Raw genomic sequence first — 9,524 nt, 5'->3', positions numbered from 1 at the left:
TGGTAAAAGTATTCCCAAATGCCTGTCTCAAGTCTCTTAATTTCCATCTTTTTCTGGACCTTGACTCTGCAAATTCTCACTGCCTTGGTAGTTCTTTGATTCATTCAAGCTAAGTTTTTTAAAAATCTTTTTTATAGCCAAGCTTTTCTAATTGTTCTCAGCAGGATTGTTGGTCCGAAACAACACAGTCAGCTATTGCTCCAGAGGAAATGATTAAAAGTAAAAATCTGGTCATGCCACTTCTTTCCTCAGAAACCTTTAGTATGTCCTAACTTCTACTCACTATCCACTCCTACCTTTATTTTTGCATATTTTTCTGAACCAGGCATACTATTTTATGTTTCCATGACTTTTCCTATATTTTGTACTCTGCCTGGAGTTTTCTTCTGTCCTTTCACTGCCTCAAAAACAAACAAAAAAACCAGAGTCAATTTCTTCATAAATCATGTTCTATTTTTTTCTTTTTTTAAAATCCTCAACTGAGGATATGCTTCAACTGATTTTTAGAGAGAGAGGAAGGGGGAAGAGAGAGAGGGAGAGAGAGAGAGAGAGAGATGTGAGAGAAAAACATTGATTGGTTGCCTCCGGTATGCACCCTGAGTGGGGATCGAACCCGCAAACTTTTGGTACACGGGATGACGCTCCCACCAGCTGAGCCACCCGGCCAAGGCAAGCCATGTTCTATTTTATCTCCTTCCTTAAATTCCTTTTTGTGTTGGACCTCTTATTTCATACATTCTATTCTAGTTATAACTCTCATGCAACCTTATAATTGTTTGTTCATATGTTTGTCTTCCTCACTAGAATGTGAGCTCTTTTTTGGCCCAGACCATATATTATTCATCTTTTTTATTTCCAGCTGCCTAGTACAGTATTTAGCATCAAAGAGGTATCACATAAATGTTTCTTTACACTGAAATGAGTTGGGCTGCAAGAACACATCCTCTAAGCATGGTTTGGTGCTGGGGTTACCCTCCCAGTCTGTCTAGTCTCAGGAGTTAGTGAGGGCCTTGCATGGGCCCGGCCAACCTAAGCGCCTCTCTCCCTCCTGACTGGTTTTACAGAACCGGTTCATTACTACCCCTCACTGTGGATTGTGTCTAAAGGCATCGGAGGCTGGTCGATGACTTACACCAGGCCTGATACTAACTTTACGGACATTTTGGCCTCTGTCTGAATTGTTCAAAGTCCAAACTTTAACGTACAAAGTCCTTAATTTTATTTCTCTGTTTCAACACATTTGTTCTTATTAGATCTCTATGGTTCTTCACAAATATTTTTTTTAGCCCATCCTGGTTTTCAGCAGAAAATGGACATCATCTAGGTTGAGTATTACCTGAAAAACTCTTCCCTACTGTGTAGAAGTCATCTTCTCTGTGCTTATCCCCAATATCTTGCTGTGCAATTTGTCCCCTCTGTATCCTTTCAGCCAGCAAGGGTCTGGTGATTTCCTAGTTCATCATTTCATGGCATATGAGCAACATGGCGCTCAAAAAACTTGGATGCTCATCAAGGCAGAAATAAATATTAAAGTTAGAATGTGGTTCAATATATTATTTATTGATTCATTTATATTCTTCTAACCTTCAGAAATGGTTTGAAGCAGGCTAGGTAATATAAAACAATGATCACAAGATAAAAATAAATGAATTTTCAAAAACAGAAAAGGAGAAAAACTCTAGCAAGAACCCCTTGCTATAAGAAGCCACAGATTTCACATGCCAAATTTAGCTCTGTGCCTCCTGGTAGCTCAGGGGAAAGAGAGAAACTCAATAGGCATTATAACCCACATTTTCTCTAGTTAGAACCCATTCGGTATCTCCTGAGAGACTAACAATATCTTTATGAAGACACCTGAGAGAAATAGATCACTGGATTCTTTGTGTTAAGGGGTTTTCAGTAATGTCAGAAAATTTTGTTTAAATGTTTTACCAAAAAAACAAAAAAAAACAAAAAAACACACATACCAAAAAAACACCTAGGATTTCTTGATTTATCTCTTCCTTGGTCTCAGTGGAGGCCAATGTTTAGTGTTAAAATATTGTTCTATAAACACAGTTCTAGAGTGACGGAAAGGTAGGCCAAACATGTAGGTTTCTGATGATTTAGTTTAACCCAAGGATGGAAGTGGAGCAGCTTTGGAGGCATGCTAACATTCCCCAGTCTATCAGTTTCTAATCCCAGCTAAATCATCTGACTTTTTAAAAACTGAAGATGTTACGAATCTCCAATTTTGGTAAACAGTAGTAGAAATATTTACACAGGTGACTAAAGAAACATTGAATCTGATTTAAATCATAATAATTAATTTCCTTCTCTTACTGTGAAAATGAACAATGGCAGATATGGTTTGGATTACTGTTGTGTATTCTATAGGATTTGGATTACCTTTAATAATCACCACCAGTGTGAACAATGGGTAGATGGCACTGTGACAGATACTGAGAATGTGGTAGTGAACAGGACACATGGAACCTGCAAGTCCCATAGTTAAACATAAGAACACATACAGATGTTAAAAGGATGTACAGTGTATCAGATTCTTATTGGTTCTATCACAAATTACCACAAACTTGGTGGCTTCAAAGACATATTTATTACAGTCATGGATGCCGGAAGTCTAAAATGGGTCTCAGTGGGTAAAATCAAGGTGCTGGCCGGGCTGCTTCCTTCCAGAGGCTCTAGGGGAGAATCTGTTTCCCTGCCCTTTCCAGCTTCTAGAGGCGGCCTGCATTCCTTGGCTTGTGGCCTCCTTCCAGCAATTGTATCACTGAGATCTCTGCTTCCATCATCATGTGTCCTTTTCTGACAGAATCACCTGCCTCCTTCTTATATAAGGTCCCTTATAATTACATTAAGCTCATCTGGATAATCCAGAATATTCTTTAATTAGTCACATCTGCAAAGTCCCTTTTACCATTCAGGCAATACATTTGCAGGTTCCAGGGATTAAGATGTGGGCATTTTTGGAGGGCCATTGTTCTGCCTTCCACATAGTGTAAGCACACAACAATTGCTATGGTCTTTATATTCATCTATGTATATCTCTATCTGTCTGTCTGTTAGTCTATCTATTTACGTATCTGTCTACTGGCCATGGCCTTTATAAATATGGTCAAGTTACTTAAAGTTTAGTTTTCAATTTTTCCATCTCTATAATAGGGCAATAACATCCTATTCAGAGGAATGGTTATGAAAATTAAATAAAGTGAGTATGAAAGCATTTACCACTATACCTGGCACACAGTAGGTACTCAGTAAATTTTATCTGAATGAAAATTTAAATCTAATACCTAAAACCTATATACTACAGAGAGTCTAAATTCAACTTGTCAGACTCTTTTGACAGAGAAAAAGATTTTATTCTTCTTTTAGGTTGCTGCATATTTGCAAAAGATAATACTAGCTTTGTGCCCCTTATTTGAGAGCTAATCATATAGTGAAATATCAAACACTTTGGCATTATCTTCCACAAAATGTAAGGGTAAAACTTAAAAATAGGAAACTAGAAAATCTCAGCAATAGTTCTGGTAGAAATGACTTGTAACTATGTAGCACCTTGCTTTTATTTCTGGGACACTTTCTGTCTGAAGAGCTTCAACTCCTTGGGACACATGAGCTAATTCTTACGGCAGCAGGTGTATCTGGTGCAATGAGGGAACAGGTAGTAGCAAAGGGAAGAGGGGGACATGGGGCAGGTGTGACAAACTAAACTTTGTGTTTGGAAGCAGTTCTTGGCAAAGGTGAGAATATTTTTAGGTAATCTTTTCTTTTTCCTGTGGAAGTCTGCAATACTCTAAAATTTGCTCCATTCTTACAGCCTAGAAATAGAACCCTAGAAATAAAATAACTGCACGTTGGTGGTTATTGTGGGCTGAGAAGTGAAAACCAAGAGTGGTGGCTCTAAAACTTTTACTTTGTGATTTCTACACCTCACCTCCTCTGGTTTCTTTGAGTCCCAGTGGCACATGCCGACACTTTTCTGCTTTTTTCTATTTTCCTGAATGCTCCTCCCCCATACCAAAATGCCTCCATTTAAACTTTTATTTGGACCACCACTTAACAGCAGTTCAGAGTTCTATTGGGCTGTGCTTTTTCATGAGATCTCAGTAGATTTCAAACCTTGGTCATAAGACAGTACTGATAGAAGATTCAGATGGCAAAGGAGACACATTGTCTCCATTTTCATTGTGTTCAAATTGCTATTCCCTTTAAGTCATTTAACAAATTTTTATTGAGAATCATTCCAATAAGCTATTGGTGCTAGATATTAAACATACAGCAGTGAACAACCTAGACATGGCTTCTGCCCTCATGATCCTTATAGTGTAGTGAAAGAGACAAATAATGAATAAGAAAACTAATCTGTAAATTAGATAATTAAGGTTGCTACAAGTACTAAGAATGAAATTAGTAGGGTAACAAGATGGAATGCAATAGGATGTAGTTTAGAAGAGGTGGGGACTTGGTTTGAAGAATAGGAAGAAGGCTAGTGTGGCTGGAACATGATAAGGTGGGGCAGGGTTTTATGAGATGAGCTTAGGAAGGTAGACACTCAGTGATGCTTAGGAGTTTGGATTTTCTTTTAAAAACAATGGGATGTTATAAGAGGGTTTTAAATGGGGGATAATAACATTATCTGTATTATGGTTTAAAGATCACTCTGACTTCTAAATAGAAAACAGTTGAGAAAGGGACAAGAGTGGAAGCAGGGAGATCTACTAGGGGATGTTGAAGGTGAGAGATGTTGGTGGAATGGACCAGGGGAGGCAATGCCAGTGGGTAGAGTGGGGATGTTTTTGAGGTCGAGTTGGAAGGAGTAGCTGTCAGATTGGTCATGGGAGTTGAAGGAGAGAAAGAAAACTTGGGTAATCCAAGATTTGACTTGACCAACTGGGTGACTGATGGTGCCATCTACCGAAGTGGGAAAGACAGGTGGAGAAATGGATTTTGTGGAGGAAGGGAATTATGAGTTTTTGGTCTAAGTCAGTAATTTAAAGAATCTTAAAGCAGCCTACCTGATTTCCAAAAGGAGATGTCATGTCAGCATAAGATACAGTTTGGGATTATTAGTATATCAATGGTATTTAAAGCTATAGGACTGCATGAATCCATCAAGGTAAGACAGGGAAGAGGACTCTGGGGCTTATAAACATTTAGAGGTCAGTTGGTGAAGGAGCAGCCAGTTAAAGAAAGTGTGATGTCATTGAAACCACAAAAGGAAATTATTTTGGGGAGGGAGTGATCAACTGTGTTGAGTGTTGCTGAGGGCACATTAAGTTTGAGGACAGAGAGGTGACCCCCAGATCTGGCAAAATGGAGCTTGCTAGTGAACATGAATAGAGTGGTTTCAGTGATGTGGTGGGGAGAGAAGCCACGCTGTGGAAGAGTGAATGGGAGGGGAAGAAATGGGGTAAACAAATATAGACACCAGTTTGAGCTTTCACATCCTTAGTGTTATTATCTTTTTGAAGCTTGTTGGGATGCCTTGGAGCAATCCTGGGGGATGAGTAATGGTATGGGGGAAAGGAAGAATGTCTATCCCTAATTGAGCAATATTTGTCATAAAAGGCTAATTCAAGTATATTTGTCAATCATATTTGTATTAGAAGCTCTTATTACCTTATTTTTAGGGTAACAGGTGAATCTTGTCTTAAACCCTCTGTCCTCTCTCTCTTCTTTCCTAATTTTCCCCACTTATCCCTTGAATAATATATATATATATATATATATATATACACACACACACACACACATACACATATATATATGTGTGTATATATATATTTTAAATATATCTTCATTGATTTCAGAGAGAGGAAAGGAGAGGGAGAGAGAGAGGTAGAAACATCAATGATTAGAGAGTCATCGATCGGCCACCTCCTGCATGCCCCTGACTGGGGATGGAGCCCACAACCTGGGCATGTGCCCTGACCAGGAATCAAACCCCGATCACCTGGATCCTAGGTTGACACTTAACCACTGAGCCATGCCCAGCAGGAATGAATAAAATATTTTTGGCATGTGCTCTATATGTATTATAAACGCTCTAGACTGTCTTTTAGTTGTTCCATTTTCCTCTCCTTTCATAAACTTAAATGAAATTCTCTTTCTTGTGGTTTCCAAGTATGAGCCTATTACCTTTCCCTTTTCTGCCTTTTTCCTCCTGGGCTTTGTGCAGAGTTCCTTTGGCTAGGTCATTTTTGTATGTCCATTATATTGCTGTCACATTTTCCCAAATGAGAACACAATGCTGGAGTAATGTAGATATTCATGGAACAGATTGAAGGGATTGTAGGTGGTTGCTGACTCTAGGGTGAATATTATGTTTGATTACTACCCTTTCTCAACTTTTACCATCATGGTCAGTGATTAATGACAAGATTAGACTAGAACTATAAGAGGAGAATAAGAGCTTTCTATGGGACATGAAAGAAGGTTAAGTTTGCATACTGTAGTTGAGATTGCCATGCATTGTCTTCTTCCCAGGCACACTGCTAGATTATATTTCTAAGCCTCCCTTGCCATGAGACTCTTATGTGGCTATGACATTGAGTTTAGGCCAGTGGAATAAGGGTGGAAGTGAAGTGATCATCTTCCAGGCTTGACCTATAAAAACTTCTAGAATGATTCTCCATGCTATCTCTTCCCTCCCAAGGTTCAGATAGAGTATCCTGCAGTACACACCAAGATTTTGGAGTTGGTAAAGCCACAAGATGGAAGGAGTTTGAGTATCTGAAGACCATGAGGAAGGCATTCTTAGACCTAGGAACATAATCTTTGGACTTACATGAACAAAAAATCAACTTACTAAGCCATTGAGATTTTGGGGTCTGTTTGTTACAGTTGCTGATATTTCTGACTCTAATGCACATTTCTTGTATGGTTTTTCTCTCTATAAATTTGGTCATTCCTCCTCATTCCCCTGGAGTCCCCTATTCTCACTTTATCAAATTTGACAGCTACTTTGATGACCTGTTTTCTATTTTTTTCTAACAAGAAATATTTTCTGACCATTTCAGCCTGAGGCAGTCTCTTCCCTCAAAAAAAATTTTTTATGGGCAAGAGACAAATGGTTTATTTAGTAATATGAAGTAAAAAAGGAATTCTTAATTCCTTTTCTCTTCCCCAGAGACTGAACTGTGATAGTCAGATAGATAGCAACATACTAGAATTTCCTTGCAGTCCTTGATCTTTTGCAAAAAGGTAAAGATGCCTGAATTATAGCACTTGCAATTATTTTCTAGACAGAAGTACCAGCTGTTGTGCTTTCCAATGTACCAGCATTTTATTTCCTGTCTTTGGTTTCATGGCAGGAAACAGAAGTACTTCCTTGATGTTATTTGGGTCTGTGAGAAACATGGTGACTAGGTTGATGCCCATGCTCCAGCCAGCTGTGGGGGACTGACGTATTTCTGGGCAGTGCAGAAGTTTTCATTTATGAACACATATTTCAGGGCAGTGCAGAGTTTTCATCATCACCCGTGGCCTTAGCCTTGGCCTGTTCTTTGAAATGCTGCCACTGCCTTGTGGGGATCATTCAGCTTGGTGTAGGCACTGCATATTTCTTTCTTCATGACAAAACGCTCAAAGCACTCAGTCAGACCCTCAGTGCCAAAGGGCTCATTATCTGTGGGTGATCACGGATGAATGTAGGATTGATGCGTGTCACCTCCAGGAACTCCCAACAAGCTTATCAAGGAGCCTGGCTATGGTCCGAGGTGGAGGGCATTCAACATATTTTGGCACACAAATATCATCAAGAATTTTGTGTCTTTAGTTTCAAGGTTAGTTTCTGGCAGCTTCACCCCCGGTGCTTTCTCAAGCTCTTCTACTGCGCTGATTTTCCAGGGAGGTGGGGTGAAGTCAATCTTGTAGGCTTTGCCCTCGGGGCCATCTGGATGGTAGGTGACCTTGTAACTGCTGGTAATGTGATTTTCATCCCTGAAATTATCCTCTGCATGATTTCCATGAGATCATGATAGCCTGCATAGACCATGTAGAACTCACAGGTGGTGAACTCAGGATTGTGAGTCAAATCAATTCCTTCATTCTGGAACTGGTATCCAATTTCATAAACCTGGTCAATGCCACCAACCACCAGCATCTTATGGTGGAATTCTGGAGCAATCCTCATATATAAATTCAAAGGTTCAGCTTATTGTGGTAGGTCATAAAAGGTGTGGCCACAGCTCCCCCTGGAAGATGTTCATTATAGGAGTTTCAGTCTCTAGGAATCCCAACTCATCCGAGAAACTTCTTATGTATGTGATGATCTTAGAGCAGATGATAAATTTCTGCCTCACAAAGTCTTTCAGGATCAAGTCCAAGTATCTCTGACAGTATCTTGTTTCCTTTCTTTGAGGGCAAAGTGAAGATGAGGCAACATGCAAGTATGTTCTCATAGGGAATGTTGCTCAGCTCACCCTTCTTGGTTTTTCCAGGATTCCCCTGAACTCCAATTATGTCTCCCTGATGCAGTTTGTTATTGATATGAATGAACTCTTCTTTCAGATATGTAATACCTGGAATTGACCATGACTTGCAACTTGACCCCCTCTCCTCAAAGGTCATAAAAGATGAGCTTTACCCCAGAAGCTCTTTTGGCATGGATCTTACCTGCCACCTTTAAGGTGATTTCATTCAGATAGTCCCCAGGCTGCAGGTAACTGTGTTCTTGGATTAAGTAAGTTAGCGAGACATCTACATGGAACATGTGTGTTACCCACTGACCTTCCGTTGGTGCACTGCTTTGCTGCAGATCTTGTAGAACTGGTTTGGGCCCAGGCTCTCCTCCCTGGTACCCACATCATTGTCAGTGGTGTGGTTGGTGGCAGCAGCACTGGCCTGGCTTAGCTGATTCTCACCAAGCTCCTCCTGCTTGGCCTCCTCTGGTACTTCCTTCTCAGCTTTCACGTGTCTCTTTACCTCATTTTTGCTCAGTTTTAGCTCACCACTGTTCACGTTCACCTCAGGCCCCTGTGCCACAGCCATCTCTCTGGAGGGCCTGACCTGAAAGGTTTCCCTCCAAATTTCTACTGTGACTATCAGCTTTAAATAATGAAAAGATCACAAGCTCTGAATACCTATGTTACTTTGGATAGGTTACTTAACCTGCCTGAGGTCACTTTTCTTTTTCTGAAAAATAGGCAAGATAACAGCCCATACCTCACAAAATTGTCATGAGGTTTAGATGAGGTGATAAATGCAGAGGGCTTAGAACAGTATGTGGCATGTAGCAAGCACTCTATCATTAGGGTCAGTCTCCTACCAATTTAGTTTAATTCTATATACAGAACTCCTAATTATGTCAAACACTGGGCTAGTGCAGTGGATATCACACTGTGTACCAAAGATTGGGTAATGTATTATTGGGGATATGAATATGCCCCCAAGGAGGTCAATTACTTTTCATGTCCCCATAAGTCAGCAGACCAAACAATTAATATTGCTTGAAGAATTGTTTAGGAATATTTTTATTTCTTCTCCAAAGCGGAATTCCTATAGGCTGTAGGGGCATAACA

General features: G+C 39.9%; 1 pseudogene across 1 annotated transcript; it reads right to left on the bottom strand.

Annotated features, from left to right (window-relative positions):
* Nucleotides 1-7,243: 7,243 nt before the first annotated feature.
* LOC308551443 (lysine--tRNA ligase pseudogene) lies at nucleotides 7,244-8,994 on the bottom strand (annotated as a pseudogene). Its single transcript has one exon. The product of its transcript is annotated as a lysine--tRNA ligase pseudogene (transcript).
* Between the last annotated feature and the right edge of the window lie 530 nt (nucleotides 8,995-9,524).

This window comes from Miniopterus schreibersii, assembly GCF_964146895.1.
Source record: "Miniopterus schreibersii genome assembly, chromosome: X".
Lineage (NCBI taxonomy): Eukaryota > Metazoa > Chordata > Mammalia > Chiroptera > Miniopteridae > Miniopterus > Miniopterus schreibersii.
Note: the sequence above shows the minus strand (reverse complement) of the source record. Positions and strands in the feature narration are given on the sequence as shown.